General features: G+C 45.4%; 1 protein-coding gene across 7 annotated transcripts in view; it reads left to right on the top strand.

Annotated features, from left to right (window-relative positions):
• Positions 1–8,192: 8,192 nt before the first annotated feature.
• The window catches only part of robo1 (roundabout, axon guidance receptor, homolog 1 (Drosophila)), a 708,427-nt gene continuing 693,360 nt past the window's right edge, over positions 8,193–23,259 (top strand). For all 7 annotated transcript variants that reach the window (XM_063050245.1, XM_063050243.1, XM_063050241.1 and 4 more), the window contains exon 1: positions 8,193–8,525. The gene's annotated coding sequence lies outside the window, so the exon portion shown is untranslated. The remainder of the gene's footprint in view (positions 8,526–23,259) is intronic.

Genomic DNA, 23,259 nt, shown 5'->3' with positions numbered 1-23,259 from the left:
GTGCACTTCTGTAAATCACCAGACTTATGTGGAAGTCCTCTCATCAATCTTGCACCTTCACCATGAGGCCCTTCACTACCTTGACTGAACTCTCTCCTAGGCCATTAGGTGATGTGGGCTTGACATTATATGTCAAAACTCTCAATCATTGGCAAAGGACTCAAATTCACAGCTCAAAGATTGTGGACCATTGTTTGATACCACCTTATATGGAACTCCATGCCCTGCAACAGGAAGGTGCTGACTGCTTTACTGGATGTTGATTTCAGTGTTACAACCTCTGGGTAATTAGAAAAGTAAAATGGGGGGACTTGACAGAGGTATTTAAAATTATGAGGGGGATAGATAGAGTTGATGTGGATAGGCCTTTTCCATTGAGAGTTGGGGGAGATTCAAACAAGAGGACGCGAGTTGAGAGTTAAAGGGCAAAAGTTTAAGGGTAACATGAGGGGGAACTTCACTTACTCAGAGAGTGGTAGCTGTGTGGAACGAGCTTCCAGCAGAAGTGGTTGAGGCAGGTTCGATGTTGTCGTTTAAAGTTAAATTGGACAGCTATATGGATAGGAAAGGAATGGAGGGTTATGGGCTGAGTGCGGGTTGGTGGGATTAGGTGAGAGTAAGAGTTCGGCACGGACTAGAAGGGCCGAGATGGCCTGTTTCCGTGCTGTAATTGTTGTGTGGTTATATATGGTTATAAGTAGTCTGTTACAATAATATGACTCTTCCCATTACAATCAATCAAATCCACTCCAAGTATGACCCGTCTAGTACAGGGTGAGGTGTAAGAGGTTCTGCTTGCTGCTTTGGTCTGTAGGTAAGATGTATTTCACATGAAGCAATGGCCTGACTAATGTCATGGTTCATTCTTGTCCAGTACATCACTTCATTAGATTAGATTCAACTTTAATGTCACAGATACAAAGCCAATGAAATGCATTTAGCATCTGACCAGAAATGCAAAGAATAGTATTATTTACAAAATAACTGTGAATAAAAAAAGTGCTACAGCACACAAATATAAAAGTACTGAGTCAGTACAATACGGATGCAATACTGCTTAGCGCTGTGATGAGAGGTTCAGAAGGGTCATAGCCTCAGGGAAGAAGCTCTTCCTGTGCCTGCTGGTGCAGGAGCGGAGGCTCCTGTAGCGCCTACCGGATGGGAGGAGAGTAAAAAGTCCATGGTTAGGGTGAGATGCATCCCTGATATGCTTTCCGCCCTGCCCAGGCAGTGTTTATGGTAGATGTTCTCAATGGTGGGCAATTGGGTGCCGATAATCCACTGGGCAGTTTTCACCACAGGCTGGAGTGCTTTGCGGTCCGATATGGGACAATTGCCATACCACACTGAGATGCAGTTGGTGAGTATGCTCTCAATGGTACAGCGGTAAAAGTCCGTCAGTATCCTGGGACAGAGGTGAGCTTTCTTCGTGCTCCGCAGGAAATAAAGGCGCTGTTGTGCCTTTTTGATCAGTTTGGAGGAGTTCAGGGACCAGGTGAGATCCTTGGAAATGTGGAGGCCAAGGAACTTGAAGCTTGATACACGCTCCACTACAGTTCCGTTGATGTAGATGGGGGCGTGAGTGTGACTCCTGGCATGTCTTCATGAGCTCTTCGTTTACATGTTTCCTTGCCAAGGTGCCCTTCATTTTCCTTCTGGAGCATTTCCTTGCATAGCGACTCTGGAATCATAAACCTGTTCCCTTTGAAGACCATATCTTCCACCACTGACAGTTCAGCTCTGCATGCCCAATAATCTTGAATACACATTGGACAGTCATTCGTAGCTGCTGACCATCCTTTCTGTATTGTCTCTTTGAGTACTTTCATTGTTTCATCTGTCCCTGCTGTTGTCCTAATCTTCTCTGTTCTCTCGGGAGATACTGGAATGGGAGTGACTACCATGTCAACACAGGCCTGTATATCAGCATTAATATATTGGTCACTCTTTTCTTTCTTGTTGACTGCTCACGACAATGCATCAGCAGCAAACATATATTTCCCCGATATGTAGATCACCTTCACTTCATATTTCTGCAGCCTTATCAACATGTGCTGTGTCCTCATGGGACAGTCATTCAGTGGTTTGGACATAATTGAGATCAGTGATTTATGGTCTGTCTCCACTTCAAAAGCTTGTCCACAGATGTACTGATGGAATCCTTCACATTCATCTGTTCTGGTGAGAAGCTCCCTCTCTATCTGTGCATAGTTAACATCTGCACTTGTTGAAACCCTTGGTGCATAGTCCAGTGGTTGCCATGTGTCATTATACTGCTGCATTAGTACTACTCCAAGGTCATACTGGGCCCCATCAGCTGAGATCGTTTCCAGATCATAAAACTTCAGCACGGGCTCTGCAGCTAGGGTTCTTTTCAGCCCCTGGAAACCCTCTTCTTGCTCGTGAGACCAAATCTGCTCATTTCGCTGCTCAAGGAGTGACCAAGTGCTGCGGACACAGTAGACTGTCGAGGGATGTACTTAGCCAGATAAGTCACTATCCCCAGGATCATCTCACCTTCTCTTTGTTCTGTGGCCTCTCCATATTCTCAAAGGCTGACATTTTTCTTGTGTTAGGCTTCACTCCCTCTTCTGGTATGACATCTCCTATGAAAGTCAATGTCTTAGCACTAAACTCACATTTCTGTTTATTTAATTTCAAATTGTCTTTCCATGTCGCGTCTAGCACCTGTATCAGTCATGTGCAATGTTCATTCTTGGTGGACTCCCAAACGATAATGTCATCCATCATGGTCTTGATACACGGTATTTAGATTATGAGGACACACAATCCTCTTTTATTGTCATTTAGTAATGCATGCATTAAGAAATGATACAATGTTTTTCCAGAATGATATCACAGAAACACATGACAAACCGACTTAAAAACTGACAGAAAAACCACATAATTATAACATATAGTTACAAAAGTGCAAAGCAATGCCATAATTTGATAAGAACAGACCATGGCACGGTAAAAGTCTCAGAGTCTCTCGAAAGTCCCATCATCTCACGCAAACGGTAAGCCTCCAGCGCTGCCAACTTGCCGATGCAGCATCTTGGAAGCATCCGACCACAGTCCGACTCCGAGTCCATCCGAAAACTCCGAGCCTCCGACCCACCTCTTCAACACCGAGCACCGAGCACCATCTCTGCCGAGCGCTTTGACCCCGGCCCCGGCAACAGGCAATAGGCAAAGTCAAGGATTCGGGGCCTTCCCCTCCGGAGATTCTCGATTGCACAGTAGCAGCGGCAGTGAAGCAGGCATTTCAGAAGTTACTCCAGGTGTTCCTCTGTGCTTCTCACATCCGTCTCCATCAAATCTGGATTGTGCACGGCCCCCTAGTTAACACATAATCAATATCATTCAGAATGGCCGCGCGTGCTGCGTCGCGCCGCCATCTTCTCCTCTCTCCCTCTTGGTATGCTCTCAAAATCATGTGGATAGTTTTATGGTAGATATTTGGTGTGGACAGAATCCCATATGGTAACCGAAGAAAGCAATATCTTCCTTCTGGTGTATTAAAAGCACACAGTCTCGAACTTGCTTCAAGCCTCATCTGCCAAACCCAGAGGATGCGTCGAGCCTGCTAAACCACTTGGCACCTGCAAACCGTGACATGATCTCCTGTGTTGGCAATTTAAAATTTCAACAAATTGGTCTAAATTTATTAAAATTATTAAACACAAAATAATTGATACCATATTTATTCACCTCCTTCAAGTCAGTATTTAGGAGACATACCTTTGTCAGCAATTACAACCTTTGTGGATAGGTCTCTATCAGCTTTGTACATCTGGACACTGCAATTTTTCTCCATTCTTCTTTACAAAACTGCTCAAGCTCTGTCAGATTGTATAGGGATCATGAGTGAACAGCCCTTTTCAAGACCAGCCCAAAATTCTCAATTGGATTGAGGTCTGGACTCTGACTTGGCCACTCCAGGACATTAACTTTGTTGTTTTTAAACCACTCCTGTGTAGGAAATCAAATCTTCTCCCAAGTCACAGTCTGTTGCGGATTTCATTGGGGTTTCCTTCAGGATTTCCCTGTATTTTGCTGCATTCATTTTACCCTCAACTTTCACAAGTTTTCCATCCCCAAAGCATGATGCAGCCACCACCATGCCTCTCCGTAAGTTTTTGATGATGTGCGGTGTTTGGTTTACAGTAAACATAGCATTGAGTCTCATGACCAAAATGTTCAATTTTGGTTTCTTCAGACCATAGAACCTTCTTTCAGCTGACTTCAAAGTCTCACACATGCCTTCTGGCAAACTCTAGCTGAGATTTCTTGTGAGCTTTTTTTCAACAGTGGCTTTATCTTTGCTACTCTCCCATAAAGCTGTGACTGATGAAGCACCCGGGCCACGGTTGTTGCATGTACAATCTCTCCCATCTCAGCCACTGAAGCTTGTAACTTCTCCAGAGTTATCATAGGTCTCTTGGTGGCCTCCCTCACTAGTCCCCTTCTTGCATGGTCACTAAGATTTTGAGGATGAACTGCCCTTGGTAGTTTTACAGCTTTGCCATATTCTTTCCATTTCTTGATGATTGACTTAAATGTACTCCAAGCAATATTCAGTGACTTGGAAATTTTCTTGTATCCATCTCCTGACTTGTGTTTTTCAATAAAATTTTCACAAAGTTGCTTGGAGTGTTCTTTTAAAATGCAAACAACAGGAATTCTGCAGATGCTGGAAATTCAAGCAACACACATCAAAGTTGCTGGCGAACGCAGCAGGCCAGGCAGCATCTCTAGGAAGAGGTACAGTCGACGTTTCAGGCCGAGACCCTTCGTCAGGACTAACTGAAGGAAGAGTGAGTAAGGGATTTGAAAGTTGGAGGGGGAGGGGGAGATCCAAAATGATAGGAGAAGACAGGAGGGGGAGGGATGGAGCCAAGAGCTGGACAGGTGATTGGCAAAGGGGATCTGAGAGGATCATGGGACAGGAGGTCCGGGGAGAAAGACAAGGGGGGGGTATAGTCAGAGGGACAGAGGGAGAAAAAGGAGAGTGAGAGAAAGAATATGTGTATAAAAATAAATAACGGATGGGGTACGAGGGGAAGGTGGGGCATTAGTGGAAGTTAGAGAAGTCGATGTTCATGCCGTCCTCTGGTCCCCCCCCCCCCCCGCTTGTCTTTCTCCCTGGGCCTCCTGTCCCATGATCCTCTGATATCCCCTTTGCCAGTCACCTGTCCAGCTCTTGGCTCCATCCCTCCCCCTCCTGTCTTCTCCTATGATTTTGTATCTCCCCCTCCCCCTCCCACTTTTAAATCTCTTACTAACCCTTCCTTCAGTTAGTCCTGACGAAGGGTCTCGGCCTGAAACGTCGACTGTACCTCTTCCTAGAAATGCTGCCTGGCCTGCTGCGTTCACCAGCAACTTTGATGTGTGTTGCTGGAGTGTTCTTTTGTCTTCTTGGTGTAGTTTTTGCCAGGATACTGACTCAACAGCAGTTGGACCTTCCAGATACAAATGTATTTTTACCACGATCAGCTGAAACACATTGACTTGCCACAGGTCTCCAAAAACAGATTTCCATTTAACTAATTATGTGACTTCTGAAACCAATTGGCTGCACCAGTGATAATTTTGTGTGTCATAATAAAGAGGATGAATACTTATGTATTAATTACTTTGTGTTTTATATTTGTAATTAATTTCGGTCACTTTGTAGAGATATTTCATTTCCACTTTTTCTGGTGATCAGTGTCTAAAAAGCCAAATTAAATCCACAGGTGATTCAATGTGGTAAAACTATAAAACATGAGAACTTCCAAGGGTCAGGGCTGAATACTTTTTATAAGCACTGTATATACATTTTGTGTTCACCAGGTAAGCATCTGAGCCCCTCAAAGACATCTGCATACTCTTCCGTAAGTGAAGTGCGGTCATCTTTGGTCTGTGAAGCCACTATAAAAACTCTTTTCACCAGGTTGAGCTTTTCACATGCACACAGACCTAATATTGGCTGTATTCACTTTTCCCCAATCTGTAGTTGTGCTTTTAGGTACTGTCTCTTCTGCTTGAAGGTCACTATACAGTCCCCTTTTACTGGAACATTCTCTCCAGTATCGTCTGTCACTTTTAACTTCACTGGGTAAATCTTGCTCTTTGAGAGTTTTGTAATCATCCATGGACAATAGATTCACCTGGGCTTTGGTGTCAAGCTTGATTGGAATTACTGTCTCGTTCACAGTCACTGGAACAATCCATTCTGTTTTACCAGTCTGCAGAAAATCTAGAAAATTTACACTCTGTGTTTACACCTCACTTTCAACAAAATCAGAAGCCAAGAGAAACCACAAAATAAGAGAGAATGGAAACGAAACCCTACAGGCAACAAGCAAAACCTCAGGCAGGGAGATTGAAAGTGAGGAGCAACTGGTTGAGGACGGCAGGTTCGATGAGTGGACAAGGACTGTGGATGAAACTGGGATTAGGTAGGCTGCCGGTGATGAGCCTGAAATGAGCAGCAGGTGAATTCTGTCAGCTAGGAGGTGTCAGCAGGAGAAGGCCTGACACTTGTTACCCGATTAATATCTCAGATGCTTCTCCTCCCTATCACCTACACCCTAGGGGCTAGTTACGGTAGCCAATTAAACAATACTGTGTTCTGATTTGAAATGTCAACAATTCATTCCCCACACCCTCACTAGAGACTGAGTTCCTCCAGTGGAGTGTTGTTACTTCAAGTTCCAGCATATGTAGTCTCTCGTTTCTTCAACCTGCACGCCTTGGAGACATGAAGCCCACGCGGTCACAGGGAGAGCATGCTAACTCCACACAGACAACACCGCAGGTCAGGATAGGGCTCGGCAAACCACTTCTGTAGATCAATTTGCCAAGAACCATCATGGTCAAGGGAAGACCATGATCGTCCACATCATACAACACAGCACATAGTGAATGTATGAACTTATAGAAGGTTATGTAGAGGAAGATAAAGGAAACAGACCCTTGAACGCATTTAAAGTATGTTGTCCATCATTACCCTCCACTAATCCCACTTTATTCCCATTAACTATCCACCCCACCGCCCATTATCCAGATTCTAGCGCTCGCATACTATACAAACCGGGGCAAATTACAGTGTCATGGACGGAAACATTTCCTGCTAAGATGCTGCCAGACCTGCTGAGTTCCTCCAGCACCTTGTGTGCAGCCCATTTCCCTTGGGTCAGTAACCGGGGAGCGTGGATTTAAGTCCATTTGTACAAGGATTTAATGAGAATTGAGCAAAACTTATTTCACTCCATCAGTCGTGGGTGCCTGCCACTCAGTGGTTCAAATAGCGATGAGGGAGGAAATCCAGCACACTTATAAACCGCACTAGGAGAATGTTTGAAGAGATGTAATTTCCAAAATTTGGACGTTTCAACGAAGTTCAGGCCAGTATGAAGCCGACAGGCTGAACAGTCCTGCTTCTGCACTGTATCTGTGAATGACTACATGATGCAGTGGCGATTTGATTGAACACTGATGACTGGGCAGCTACACAGGAGGGTTGAGCGGCATGTGTGGAGAGGTGTGTGTGTGTGTGTGTGTGTGTATTTGTGTGTGTCTGTGGGTGTGTGTGTATGGGTGTATTTGTGTGTGTGTGTGTGTGTGTGTGTTTGTGTGAGTGTGTGTATTTGTGTGTGGGAGTGTGTGTGTGTGTGTGTGGGTGCGTGTGTGGGTGAATATAGAGGTGTGTGAGAGTGAGTATAATGGTGAGTGTGTGTGTGTGTGTGTGTATTTGTGTGTGTCTGTGTGTGTGTATGGGTGTATTTGTGTGTGTGTGTGTGTGTGTGTGTGTGTTTGTGTGAGTGTGTGTATTTGTGTGTGGGTGCGTGTGTGGGTGAATATAGAGGTGTGTGTGTGTGTAGAGGTGTGTGAGAGTGAGTATAATGGTGCGTGTGTGTGTGTGTGTGTGTGTAGAGGACTGTGCGTGTGATTGTATGTGGAGGTGTATATGCGTGTGAGTACAGAGGTATGTGTGAGTGATGTGAGTAGAGGTGTTCGTGTGAAAGTGAGTATGTTTGACTGTGGAGGTGTGTGAGAGAGTGAGTGAGTGTGTGGCGGGATATGGCGCGAGCACAGGTTGGAGAGGAGGGGGGGCGGATGTTGGGGCGAGCTTTCTTTAGGACCCTGCAGCCGCACTGTAGCGCGCATCCTGCGCAATCTCTGCAAAGGATGCAGGAGTGGATTCCGCTGTCAGCCCCTGCATTGCTTGCGAGCCAGTGCTCGGCTCCACCTGACAGCTTTTTTTTTTGACTTTGTGTGTGTGTGTGTGTGCATGCGTAGGGGTGGGATTGAGGGACTCCCCTCGCCCCCCAAAAAATATCTAAATGCACGCCTATCCCAAATGCTCCCCAAATCCCCTCCCTCACGGCAAAATTAAAACCCGGCACTGATGCTAGAATCTCCGTCATAGAATGCAACTGAGAAGTTATAGTGCGGAGATTTAAGTGTGAATCATTAGAGAGAGCCAGCTACAATGGGCCAGACACACTCCCTCTGAACCGACGCTTCAAGTTTTGGTAAGTGTGGACTTGTTTATTTTTTATATACCTTTAACGTTTGGACGGATATGCGTTCTCTTTTCAAAACGTCCCTTTCTTTCCCGCCTTGTTCAATGTTGCCTCCCCGAACTTCAGTGGCGCCCGGCGCCGATACACAGGTGCCAGTTCCCCGTTCTGTCGCCCGAACGCGGAAGAGTTGTAAAATCAATTTACACACAATGCAAACCCGGGCTCATCCGCTGCGGAGACTTGGTGCGTGAAACTGGGTGTCAAAAGAATAACCTTTAAACCCCCCCTCCTTGATTTGTCCTGTTCTGACTGCACTCAATGCCTGAGTTAGAAGGAATCGGTGGGGGGTGGGAGGAAGGATTTTTAATCTATTGTTATGTCTCCCCAGAGCAAATAATTTTAAGCTGAGAGGACGCAGATCCTATAGACAGCTTGTCGGGGCTGGGGGAAGACCTTCAGGAGAAATTGAGAATTTGGGCTACTCGGACAGGAGGGAGATGGAGGGGGAAGGGGGGAGGGGGATGAGGGAGGGGGACGGAGATGAAGGGGGGGAGGATGGAAATGTGGGAAAGGGAGAGAGAGAAGAGGACGGGGTGGGGGGAGCGGGGGGAGGGGGAGCAGGGAAGGGAAGGAGAAAGAGAGGATGAGAGAGGGTAGGGGAGAGAGAAGGAAGAGGTAGAAAAGGGGGAAGGAGACGGGGAGGTAGGAAAGGGGGAGGGAGAGGGGGATAGAGGTAGGATAGGTGGAGGGAGAGGGGAGAGAGGTGGGAAAGCGGGGAGGGGGGCGAGGGAGGAGAGGGAGAGGTCAAATTGCTACTATCTGCCTGAGACCATTTAATTGTGAAAGACGGTTGTTAACTCAAAAGGGTTATTTTTGTGCGGGAGCGCGTGTGTGTGCGCTGCATAATTTATAGAACAATTCAACGGGGACTCTTGTTAGTCTGGCCGTGGTTTGGCTAACGCAGTTGATACTCGAATCTGCTTCCTTCCCCCGGGTCATTGGAACCGGGTGAAATGTGAGGCCGGGGTGAACCACGTCTACTTGCTCCACTCCGCTCGGAATGTGTAAATCCTTGCTGCCGGCGCGCAGAAACGAAACAAAAAAAAGTTGGTGCTGTATCACATCCAGTGAATACTGCATCAGAATGCAGGGAGCTGTGCCGTGGCTCCGTGAGGATGAGGGATCATTGGGGCACATAGTTAAGGAGGTGGCGGTAGGGGGAGAGAAAGAAAAGCTGAGTGGGTGTTAAAATTCAAGATTGTCTAATGTCATTTTCAGTACACAAATGTAAAGGAGAATGAAATAATTGTTCTCCTTTACACTTGATGCAACACAAAGAAACACAGTGAGATAAAAAGCACAATTATTAAAACAATAAATACATAAGTTGGCTTATATACATTGATTGTATGTGCTTGTATGTCCACATAGTGACACTAGACACAGGAGTGTCTGTACATTACATAAGGTGACTCTGACAGGAGCTGATAAAAGTAGTGGTTGGGGGTGTGGAGGGGTGGTTTCGTTGATGGAGGTGTTGATCAGCCGGGAAAGTAACTGTTTTTGAGGCTGGTGGTCCTGGCGTGAATGGATGTACGAAGCCTCCTCCCTAATGGGAGTGGGACGGACAGTCCATGAACAGGGTGGGTGGGATCCTTCATTATGTTACCGGCCCTTTCCAGCACCTTTCTATATAATATATATATATCTCCCCTTGATGGTGGGTAGGCTGGTGCTGGTGACGCGTGGGGCAGTTCTGACTGCCCATTTTGGAACCTCACTCTGCAAAGCAGGGTGTGGGTTAGTATAGGTGTGTGTGTGTGTGTGTGTTCGTCTACACAGAGTTATGCCAAAATAGTACATTGGCGTTTATGTGTGCAGGGGTTTGCGAGAGTATTCACATCTGCGCTGGAGTGCCTGTTTGTGTGGCTAATGTGTGTGAGTGTGTCTGTTGGGTGGGATGCTTTGAGTTGAGCAATGGGAATTTATTAAATTACACGTAGTTTATGATCTCCAGGATTGTATGATTGAGTTTACTGTATATGCACAGCCTGAGCAGGGAGAATGTGTGTGGGTGTGGTTCAGGGTCTGTCTACCTGTCTGTATGTCTCTTTATATATCAGAATCAGGTTTATTATCACTGGCATATGGTGTGAAATTTGTTAACTTAGCAGCAGCAGTTCAATGCAATACACAATATAGAAGAAAAAATAAAATAATAAATAAATCAATCAATTACAGTATACATATATTGAATAGATTAAAAAAACAGAAATATTGTATATTTAAAAAAGTGAGGTAGTGTCCAAGGGTTCAATGTCCATTTAGGAATCGGATTGCAGAGGGGAAGATGCTGTTCCTGAATCACTGAGTGTGTGCCTTTAGGTTTCTGTATCTCCTACCTGATGGTAACCGTGAGAAAAGGGCATGCCCTGGGTGCTGGGGGTCCTTAATAATGGACGTTGCCTTTCTGAAACACTGCTCCTTGAAAGTGGAATAGGGTGTGAATTAGGGATGTGTCTTTGTGTTTTATATGATAAATAATATGTATGTGTATATGTATATATATGTATGTGTGTGTATAAACACGCACACACACACATCCTATGTATATATAAGTTAAGGAGGTGGCAGTGGAGAGGTTAACCGGGGGGGGGGTGGGTGGGGGAGAGACCACCTCCTTATATCCATATCCAATGTGTATGCATCCATATTAGGTTTGTGTCTGTGTATATAGGTCTGCTGACTTCTAGTCTCAAGGTTTATGTAATTTAAAGGTTTCTCTATGTGTATGCATCTATCCCTACTCAGAGGTTGTATCTGTATTGGGACTGTGTGTATGTGCTGAGGGGTGGGTGGGTAAAATCACGGTTGACGCAGCACAGAAACAGGCCCTTTTCTCCATCACATCCATGCTGACAACTAAATAACCATCTACAGAGGGTCAAAGTAAATTTATTATCAAAGGACATATATGTTAACATATACAACTCTGAGATTCATTTTAGACCATAAGCTCCACAAGACGTAGGAGCAGAATTAGGCCATTCGGCCCATCGCGTCTGCTCCACCATTTCATCATGGCTGATCCATTTCCCCCTCAGCCCCAGTCTCCTGCTTTCTCCCTGTATCTGTTCACACCCTGACCCATCAAGAATCTTTCAAATATACTCAATGGCTTGGCCTCCACAGCCACCTGTGGCAATGAATTCCATAGATTCACCACCCTCTGGTTAAAGAAATTCCTCCTCGCGTCCTTTCTAATAGGAAGCCCCTCTATTCTGAGGCTGTGTCCTCCGGCCTTAGACTCTTCCACTTTAGGAAATATCCTCTCCACTTCCACTCTATCAAGGCCTTAAAGCATTCAGTAGGTTTCAGTGAGACCTGGCCCTCCCCCCTCCTCCCTCCATTCTTCTCAATTCTGAATTCCAGTGAGTACAGGCTCAGAGCCATCAAATTTCAGCCCATTTACTGTAAATACAAAGAAACAAAAGTAATAATATAAGATATATATATCCATTAGTCTCATGAGACCATGGATTTGCACCTTGGAATGTTTCCAGGGCGCAGGCCTGGGCAAGGTTGTATGGAAGACCAGCAGTTGCCCATGCTGCAAGTCTCCCCCCCCTCCACACCACCGATGTTGTCCAAGGGAAGGGCATATAGGACCCATACAGCTTGGCACCGGTGTTGTCGCAGCGCAATGTGTGATTAAATGCCTTGCTCAAGGACTCACACGCAGCCTCAGCCGAGGCTCAAACTAGTGACCTTTGAATCACTAGACGAATGCCTTAACCACTTGGCCACACGCCAACACATATCAGCATTAACACTAATGCTATTTACCATGTACTTGGTTCTCGGTCTTCTGTGCTTTGATGATTCAAGTGCGTGTCCAAACACTTCCAAGAGTCTCTGTCTCCACTAGTCATTTCCTGGGAATGGATGGAGATGGGTAATGGACAGGAGAAGGATATTTACTAGAACTTTGCATTGACTGGCACAACATTGTGGGCTGAATGGCATGCCCAGTGCTGTATTGTTCCATGTTCTATCCTGTGGGTGCAGAACATTTTCCTTAGATTCTCTCTAAATCACTCATTGTTTAACCTAAGGTCCCTAGATTTCGATACCCCTGCTGTGGCTTCAACACTGCGCTCTCAGCTCTGTATGCATATATTGATGGCGCATGTGTGCTGCTGTGTGAATAAAGGGAGTCTCTGTTTACCCATGTGTTTGTGTATTTTGTGCATATTGTATATTGTCTGTATAATTCATAGGGTTCTTTGTATACATGTAGAGGGCTCATTTGTGTAAACACAAAAGATTCTGCAGATGCTGGAAATCCTTTGCAGATTTGTGTAGATGTTTGGCAAGTTTTCAAAATGTATTTGTAGCAGGGGGGTGGGTGTATTTTCTGGGTTGGATTAGGTTGGCCGGCTTGTGTGTGTATCTTACACTGAACATAGAACATAGTGCAGCACAGTCCAGGCCCTTCGGCCCATCACGTTATGCCAACCCTTTAACCTACTCTAAGATCAATCTAACCCTTCCCTCCCACATAGCCCTCCATTTTTTTTTATCATCCATGTGCCTATCTAAGAGGCTCTTAATTGTCCTTAATGTTTCTGCTTTTATCACCACCCCCTGGTAATGCATTGCATGCACTCACGACTCTTGTATATATAAAAACAGATACTTCTGACATCCCCTATACTTTCCTCCAAACACATTAGAGTTATGCCCCTTTGTATTAGCCACCTCCATCCTGGGAAATTGTCTCTGGCTCTCCACTCGATCTATACCTCTTATCATTTTGTACACATCTATCAAGTCACCTCTCGACATCCGTCACTCCAAAGAGAAAACCCTAGCTCACTCAACCGGTCCTCATAAGACATGCTCTCTAGTCCAGACGGCATCCTGGTAAATTTTCTAAAATTGTGTGTGGATGTGTGCCTGTTGAGGTTAATGAAGACACACACAGACTAAATCTGTCTGTGAACTGGGTGGAAATGGCATTGGAGTTACGCCTTGTGCAATACCCAAGTTACTCAGTCACTCACTCAACACGGCTCTGAATATTAATCAGCATTCCAGCTGTCTCTGTACACCAGTGCGTTAGCCACCTACTCCTTCCTCATTATGGATAGTTTTAGATTGCTGCACAAAATTGTCCAATTTTCTACATTCCTTAACAATCAATTTTCATATTTGGCAAATTGAATGAACATATTAATCATTGTGTGTCGCATATGGGACCCAGATGTTTAGATGCTGCAAGATTATGCTGAACTCTCACCATTCACCGTTGGTGTTAATGTCTGCTTATTGTTATAAATGGTGATTATTAATCATTTAATTTACTAGTATAAAATCCAATACATTGTTGAAATTATTTTGCATTAATGGATATTTTTGCTTATGGTTGTTGTTGGAGTTCTGTAAGATGTAGTGGCTGGAGAAAATGGTGTCAGGGGTCAGTCAGAGATGTTGCAATTTTTAACGTTTGAAAGGTTAGATTTATTTGTCACAGGTACGTTGAAACATACAGTGAAATGTGCTGTTGGTGTTGAATGTCATCTGCGAGGATTGTACCGGGTCGTGCTTTTCCTAAACACGAGATTGTGCAAGTGTTGCCACGCTTATGATGCTAACGTAGCATGCCCACAACTAACCCGTAAAAAATAGGTGCAGAGTTATAGACACAAGAGGTACTACAGATGCTGGAAATCTACAGCGATACACACAATGTGCTGGAGGAGCTACCGATGGGAATAAACTGTCGATGTTATGGGCCGCAGCCCTTCACCACGACTGGGAGCAGAATGAAGCCATTTGGACATTGAGTCTGCTCCACCATCTCATCGTGGCTGATCCATTTTCTCTCTCAGCCCCGAATTCCTGCCTTCCTTCCATATGCCTTTATGCCCATACTAAACAAGAATCTACCAAACTCTGCCTTAAATGTACCCAATGACTTGGCCTCCACAGCTGCCTGTGGCAATCATTTCCACGGATTCACCACTCTCCGGCTAAAGGCCTGCACATATTCGGAATCTGGGGAGAATCAGAGCACCCGGATGAAACCCGTATGGTTATAGGGAGAACGTACAAACTCCTTATGGACAGTGGTGGGAATTGAACCCCAAACGGAGATCACTGGTGCTTAAAGTAACACACTAGAGCTCAAGAAAAGCAGCTATGATCTGCGCAAAACTATCAAGGCTGCGAAACAATACAGGGACAAGATTGACTCAAGATTCGCAACGAATAGCACACGTGTCTTGTGGTGAGGGCTGCATACCATCGCAGATTTAAAAGTCAAATGTTGTGGTGCCCAACATCACGGTTTCTCTTCCAGACGAGCTCAATCGCTTTTATGCTCAGTTTGATGTCGCTAACTCTGAGCTTCCGAGGAAAGCCACCGCTACAACCTGCAACCTCGTCACCTCCGAGGCTGAGGTACCCAGATGTTTCCAAGGCTGTGGGACCAGACGGCGTTCCAGGGCGAGTACTCAGGATGTGCGCAGCACAACTGGCAGGTGTGTTTACTGACATTTCTAATCTCTCCATCTCCCAGTGTAGAGTGTCCTCCTGCTTCAAATTTTCCAAGAATGATTCCAAGAATGAAAGGGTTACTGTATGAGGAACGCCTGACAGCTCTTAGGCTGTATTCCCTGGAGTTCAGGAGAATGAGAGGGGATGTCATAGAAACATTCTGAATGTCAAAAGGCATGAATAGATTAGATAGGGCAAAGTTATTTCCCATGGTAGGGTATTCTAGGACAAGAGGGCACGACTTCAGGATTGAAGAACGTCCATTTAGAACTGAGGTGCAGAGAAATTATTTTAGTCAGAGGTTGCTAAATCTGTGGAATTTTTTTGCCATGAGCGGCTGTGGAGGCCAAGTCATTGGGTGTATTTAAGGTAGAGTTCTTGATAGGTTCTTGATTAGCCAAGGCATCAAAGGGTATGGGGTGAAAGCAGGGGTGGGGGGATGACTGGAAGAATTGGATCAGACCATGATTGAATGGAGCAGACTTGATGGGCCAAATGGCCTACTTCTGCTCCTATATCTTATGGTCTTATGGTCTTATCCACCATTGTCCTTGTACCAAAAAAGACTAAGGTAACATGCCTGAACAACTGGCGTCCTGTCGCACTCACCTCAATAATAAGCTTTGAGAGGCTGGTCAAGGACCACATCTGCAGCTTGCTACCACCCACACTGGACCCCCTACTATTCGCCTACCGACACAACCGATCAACAGACGATGCAGTTGCCATTGCTCTACTGTCCTTACACATCTGGAGAAGAAGGATGCTTATGTGAGAATGGACTACAGTTCAATATTCAACACCATAGTTCCATCCAGGCTTGACAAGAAGCTCAGAGACCTTGGCCTTGACCCTGCCTTGTGAAGCTGGGTCTTGGACTTCCTGTCAGATCATCGGCAGGTGGTAAGAGTGAGCCTACAGGGAAGAAGTCATCTCTCTGACACAGTGGTGTCAGGAAAACAACTTCTCCCTCAATATCTCAAAGACAAAGGAGCTGGGTGTGGATTACAGCAGGAATGGAGACGGGCTAACTCCTATCGACATCAATGGGTCTGGGGTTGAGAGGGTGAACAGCTTTAAGTTCCTCGGCATCCACATCACTGAGGATCTCACGCGGTCTGTACACACCAACTGTGTGGTGAAAAAGGCACAGCAGCGCCTCTTTCATCTCAGATGGTTGAGGAAGTTTGGTATGGGTCCCCAAGTTCTAAGAACTTTCTACAGGGGCGCAATTGAGAGCATCCTAACTGGTTGCATCACTGCCTGGTATGGGAACTGTACTTCCCTCAATCACAGGATTCTGCAGAGAGTGGTGCGGACAGCCCAGCGCATCTGTAGTTGTGAACTTCCCATGATTCTGGACATTTACAAAGACAGATGTGTAAAAAGGCCTGAAGGATTGTTGGGGACCCGAGTCATCCCAACCTCAAACTGTTCCAGCTGCTACCATCCGGAAAATGATACCATAGCATAAATACCAGGAGCAACAGGCGCTGGGACAGCTTCTTCCACCAGGTCATCAGACTCATTAACTCATGCTGATTTGAGTGTACTTTATGTTACATTGACTGTTCTATTTATTATAAATTAATTACTGTGATTGCACATTTAGGAGGAGACGTAACGTACAGATTTTTACTTCTCATGTGAAGGAGTCAATTCAATTCAATTCAGTTACTATGCTACTGTGTCACCCACGTGTAGAGCTTATATAAAGCGAGATGAGTCATTCTGGGGGATGTTAACAGCGTGTAATAAAGTGACACCTGTTTGCTTTCTGATGCCTAGCATCAGAACGTCGCCTCTAAATTGCCAGAGACTGTGTGGGCGTTGCTTCTAATGGGGTGGATTGGGTTTGGGGTTTGGGGGGGGATAGAGTGGCTGAGGGGCTGGGGATGTAGCCTTGGAGGAGCAGAAACACATTCTGTTGTCAGGCTTGTTGGTTAATTTCCAGATGGAAATGCTGGCAAAAATGGAAAATCCTGGAAATGAGTCTTTATTCTGGAATGTTGCACAGCAGCCTGGGGCTGCAGCCTGATAGGGAGGAGACTGGACTTTGGCATTTCACTGGAAGGGCAGAAGTCTATGGACAATTACTTTCAGAAGAATGAACGGGGATCTTATTGAAACTTATCGAATATTGAAAGGTCTAGATAGAGTGGATGTGGAGAGGATGTTTTCTATAGTGGTTGAGGAAGACCTGAGAGCACAGCTACAGAATAGAGGGATGTCCATTTAGCACAAAGATGAGGAATTTCTGCAGCCAGAGGGTAGTGAATTTGTGGAATTCATTGCCACAGACGGCTGTGGAGGCCAAGTCATTTGATATATTTAAAACAGAGTTTAATAGATTCTTGGGTGTCAAAGGTTACTGGGAGAAGGCAGAAGAGTGGAATTGAAAGGAAATATTAATCAGTTATGATAGATTGGTGGAACAGACTTGATGGACAAGGCTGCGTGGCCAAGAGGTTAAGGTGTTGGTCTAGTGATCTGAAGGTCGTGAGTTCGAGCCTCAGCTGAGGCAGCGTGTTGTGTCCTTGAGCAAGGCACTTAACCACACATTGCTCCCGCATGGTTATAGCCCAGCGGCGGCGGTTGGTCCAGTATGGACAAGGCAAGACCAAATGTCCTGATTCTGCTCCTATGTCTTACGATCTGATGGTTCAAGGTAAAAGCTGTCAGCAGTTCCTAAACACACGAAGTTGTGTAGATACTGGAAATCTTGTGCAAAATACGCAACATGACAGATAAGCTCGGCACATCAGGCAGTATTTATGGAGGGGAATAAACAATTGACATTTTTGTGTGAGGTCCTTCATGAGGACTGGAAAGGAAGGGGGCTAAAGCCAGAATAAGAATGTGCTGGTGGTGGGGGGGGGGGGAGGGGTGAATATGGCAGGCTATTAGGTGAGACCAGGTGAGGGGGGGAGTGGAGATAGGATGAAGTGAGAAGCTGGAAGGTGATGGGTGGAAGAGTGAAAGGGCTGAAGAAGATGGTATGTGATAGGAGAAGATAGTGGACCATGGAAGAAAGGGAAGGAGTTCCTGTTCACAAAGGGCATCATAATATCTTTGTCAAATCTTTTCCACAATATTATCCAGTGGCTTTTCTTCCCTCTACTAGAACATTAGGACTGTTTATGGAATACTAAAGGAATACAGTAAAGGGGCACAAGTTGAGTGTATAGTAATGTTACTAGAATGTTACCTGGGTTTCATCACGTAAGTTACAGAGAAAGGTTGAACAAGTTGGACCTTTATTCTTTGGAATGTAGAAGGTTGAAGGGGGACTTGATAGAGGTATTTAAAATTATGAGGGGGATAGATAGAGTTGACGTGGATAGGCTTTTTCCATTGAGAGTGGGGGAGATTCAAACAAGAGGACATGAGTTGAGAGTTAAAGGGCAAAAGTTTAGGGGTAACATGAGGGGGAACTTCTTTACTCAGAGAGTGGTAGCTGTGTGGAACAAGCTTCCAGTAGAAGTGGTTGAGGCAGGTTCGATGTTATCGTTTAAAGTTAAATTGGATAGATATATGGACAGGAAAGGAATGGAGGGTTATGGGCTGAGTGCAGGTCGGTGGGACTAGGTCAGAATAAGAGTTCGGCACGGACTAGAAGGGTTGTGATGGCCTGTTTCCATGCTGTAATTGTTATATGGTTAAAGGTGGTATATGGCATGCTTACATTTACGGTATTGTCAAGGCTTTGAGCTCAGGAGTCAAGAATCATAGAGACATAGAGCACTCGATGATTGTTTCCAGGGTGCTGGAACTGTATTATAGAGTTTGAACTAACTGGAGTTGTGGAAGCTCAGGGCAGATTTGATAAAAGTTTATAAAATTACGAAAGATGCAAATCAAGTAAAGAGATGGTATCTCCTGTCATGGTTCTAGAACATAGAATAGTACAGCACAGTACAGGCCCTTCAGCCCACAATGTTGTGCCGACCCTCAAACCCTGCCTCCCATATAAGCCCCCACCTTAAATTCCTCCATATACCTGTCTAGTAGTCTCTTAAACTTCACTAGTGTATCTGCCTCCACCACTGACTCAGGCAGTGCGTTCCACGCACCAACCACTCTCTGAGTAAAAAACCTTCCTCTAACATCCCCTTTGAACTTCCCACACCTTACCTTAAAGCCTCTTGTATTGAACAGTGTTGCCCTGGGGAAGAGGCGCTGGCTATCCACTCTATCTATTCCTCTTATTATCTTGTACACCTCTATCATGTCTCCTCTCATCCTCCTTCTCTCCAAAGAGTAAAGCCCTAGCTCCCTTAATCTCTGATCATAATGCATACTTTCTAAACCAGGCAGCATTCTGGTAAATCTCCTCTGTACCCTTTCCAATGCTTCCACATCCTTCCTATAGTGAGGTGACCAGAACTGGACACAGTACTCCAAGTGTGGCCTAACCAGAGTTTTATAGAGCTGCATCATTACATCACGACTCTTAAACTCTATCCCTCGACTTATGAAAGCTAACACCCCATAAGCTTTCTTAACTACCCTATCCACCTGTGAGGCAACTTTCAGGGATCTGTGGACATGTACCCCGAGATCCCTCTGCTCCTCCACATTACCAAGTATCCTGCCATTTACTTAGTACTCTGCCTTGGAGTTTGTCCTTCCAAAGTGTACCACCTCACACTTCTCTGGGTTGAACACCATCTGCTACTTCTCAGCCCACTTCTGCATCCTATCAATGTCTCTCTGCAATCTTTGACAATCCGCTACACTCTCTACAACACCGCCAACCTTTGTGTTGTCTGCAAACTTGCCAACCCACCCTTCTACCCTAACACCCAGGTCATTAATAAAAATACGAAAAGTAGAGGTCCCAGAACAGATCCTTGTGGGACACCACTAGTCACAATCCTCCAATCTGAATGTACTCCCTCCACCACCACCCTCTGCCTCTGCAGGCAAGCCAATTCTGAATCCACCTGGCCAAACTTCCCTGGATCCCATGCCTTCTAACTTTCTGAATAAGCCTACCATGTGGAACCTTGTCAAATGCCTTACTAAAATCCATATAGATCACATCCACTGCACTACCCTCATCTATATGCCTGGTCACCTCTTCAAAGAACTCTATCAGGTTTGTTAGACATGATCTGCCCTTCACAAAGCCATGCTGACTGTCCTGATCGGACCATGATTCTCTAAATGCCTGTAGATCCTATCTCTAAGAGTCTTTTCCAACAGCTTTCCCACCAGAGACGTAAGGCTCACTGGTCTATAATTACTCGGACTATCCCTACTACCTTTTTTGAGCAAGGGGACAACATTCGCCTCCCTCAAATCCTCTGGTACCATTCCCGTGGACAACGAGGACATAAAGATCCTAGCCAGAGGCTCAGCAATCTCTTCTGTCACCTCGTGGAGCAGCCTGTGGAATATTCCGTCAGGCCCCGAGGACTTATCTGTCCTAATGTATTTTAACAACTCCAACACCTCCTCTCCCTTAATATCAACATGCTCCGGAACATCAACCTCACTCATATTGTCCTCACCATCATCAAGTTCCCCCTCATTGGTGAATACCGAAGAGAAGTATTCATTGAGGACCTCCCTCACTTCCACAGCCTCCAGGCACATCTTCCCACCTTTATCCCTAATCGGTTCTACTTCACTCCTGTCATCCTTTTTTTTTCTTCACATAATTGAAGAATGCCTTGGGGTTTTCCTTTACCCTACTCGCCAAGGCCTTCTCATGCCCCCTTCTTGCTCTTCTCAGCCCCTTCTTAAGCTCCTTTCTTGCTTCCCTATATTCCTCAATAGACCCATCTGATCCTTGCTTCCTAAACCTCATGTATGCTGCCTTCTTCCACCTGACTAGATTTTCCACCTCACTTGTCACCCATGGTTCCTTCACCCTACCGTTCTTTATCTTCCTCACCGGGACAAATTAATCCCTAACACCCCGCAAGAGATCTCTAAACATCGACCACATGTCCATAGTACATTTCCCCGCAAAAGCATCATCCCAATTCACACCCGCAAGTTCTAGCCTTATAGCCTCATAATTTGCCTTTCCCCAATTAAAAATTTTCCTGTCCTCTCTGATGCTATCCTTTCCCATGATAATGCTAAAGGCCAGGGAGCGGTGGTCACTGTCCCCCAGATGCTCACCCACTGAGAGATCTGTGACCTGACCCGGTTCATTACCTAGTACTAGATCTAGTATGGCATTCCCCCTGGTCGGCCTGTCCACATACTGTGACAGGAATCCATCCTGGACACACTTAACAAACTCTGCCCCATCCAAACCCTTGGAACTAATCAGGTGCCAATCAATACTAGGGAAGTTCAAGTCACCCATGATAACATCCCTATAATTTTTGTACCTTTCCAAAATCTGCCTCCCAATCTGCTCCTCAGTATCTCTGCTGCTACCAGGGGGCCTATAGAATACCCCCAGTAGAGTAACTGCTCCCTTCCTGTTCCTGACTTCCACCCATATTGACTCAAAAGAGGATCCTGCTGCATTACCCACCCTTTCTGTAGCTGTAATACCACTGACCAGTAATGCCACCCCTCCTCCCCTTTTTCCACCCTCTCTATCCCTTTTAAAGTACTGTTCTGTTTGGTTGTTCCCCTTTAACGCTCCTTTCTCCCTGATTATGCCCTAATTTCAGTCATTAGATTTCCAATTGCTGCTAGGTTACTTAATTACAGTACGCCTGGTTTGCATCAGAGACTGTGAGATAAGTACGATGACGTCACTACACAGGTCGCCAGTTTGTTTGTCCATTCTGTGTAATACTTCGTTCTCTTGTCTGATTAGAGCCGTTAGTTCTAAGTTTAGTTCCAAGTTCTGCTCTAGTTTCAAGATAGTCCCTGTAGATCCCGTCTCCTTGTCAAGATTCCTCCGGTTTGTTGTTCTACGTTCACGTCTACGCCAGCATCCCCAACTCAGTCGACGTGCCGGTGTCCTGCCCTTGGGTTCTCCTCAGTCGCCCCGTGCAACATCTTCTTCCCAGGGTTGATATGAATAAATCTAGAGGAAGTGCATTTAAGGTTGGGGGAGGGATAAATTCAAAGAAATGCGTGAGGCAAGCTTTTTTACACAGTGGTGCCTGGAACGTGCTCCCACGTGGCCATGGGATGAAGACACAAACTCCTTACAGACAGCAAGCAGCAGGAATTGAACCTGGGTCGCCAGGATTGTAAAGCGTTACTCTAACCGCTACGCCATTGCGCCACCCTACCTCTCCCATTAGTTATTTATTATGCCAAAATAAATCTACTTTGCTGTGACACTGATTGTGCTTGGGCCAGAGATCCTTTGGTTAATTAAGTGCAGTTTCTTCAACGGGAAAAGGCATGTCCCAAGACCTGTAATAATCCGATGACCCAACTTCAACTCACCCATGTCTGCCTGAGTCACATATTGATTCCTGTCACATGAGCTGTTGGAAGAAGGTTAATGGCAAGATCTATTTTATTATTAATAAATTGTTTTCAATGCTCTAATGGAGATAATCAATTTAATTCCTTTGAACTACTACATTATGACAATCCTTAATCAAAAGGACCTAATAAAGTGACCATGGAGTGTATTTCTGTATGTTCATAGTCTTCTGCAGCTGGAGCCCTATCCACTTCAAAATTCGATGTGTTGTGCATTCAGAGACACTCTTCTGCACACCACAATTACAACACATGGCTATTTAAGTTACTGCCGCCTTCTTGTCAGCCTGTGCTAGTCTGACCATTCTCCTCTGACCTCTCCCATTAACAAGGCATTTTCTCCCACAGAATTGCCACTCACTGAATGTTTTTTGTTTCTCACACCATTCTCTGCAAACTCTAGAGACTGTTTTGCATGAAAATCCCAGGAGATCAGCAGTTTCTGAGATACTGAAACTGCCCTGTTTGGCACCAACAATCGTTCCATGGTTAAAGTCACTTAGATCACAAACAAGAGAAAATCTGCAGATACTGGAAATCCAAGCAGCACACACAAGATACTGGGGGAACTCAGCAGGCCAGGCAGCATCTATGGAAAAAAAAGTACAGTTGATGTTTCGGGCCGAAATGTTGACTCTACTTTTCTCCATAGATGTTGCCTGGGCTGCTGTGTTCCCCCAGCATCTTGTGTGCGTCACTTAGATCACCTTTCTTTCCCTTGCCCATTCTTGACCATGCCTCCATGCTTTTATGCATTGAGTTGCTG

Source organism: Mobula hypostoma, chromosome 6 (genome assembly GCF_963921235.1).
Source record: "Mobula hypostoma chromosome 6, sMobHyp1.1, whole genome shotgun sequence".
NCBI lineage: Eukaryota > Metazoa > Chordata > Chondrichthyes > Myliobatiformes > Myliobatidae > Mobula > Mobula hypostoma.
The sequence above is the reverse complement of the archived record's forward strand: the minus strand, read 5'-3'. Positions and strand labels throughout refer to the sequence as shown.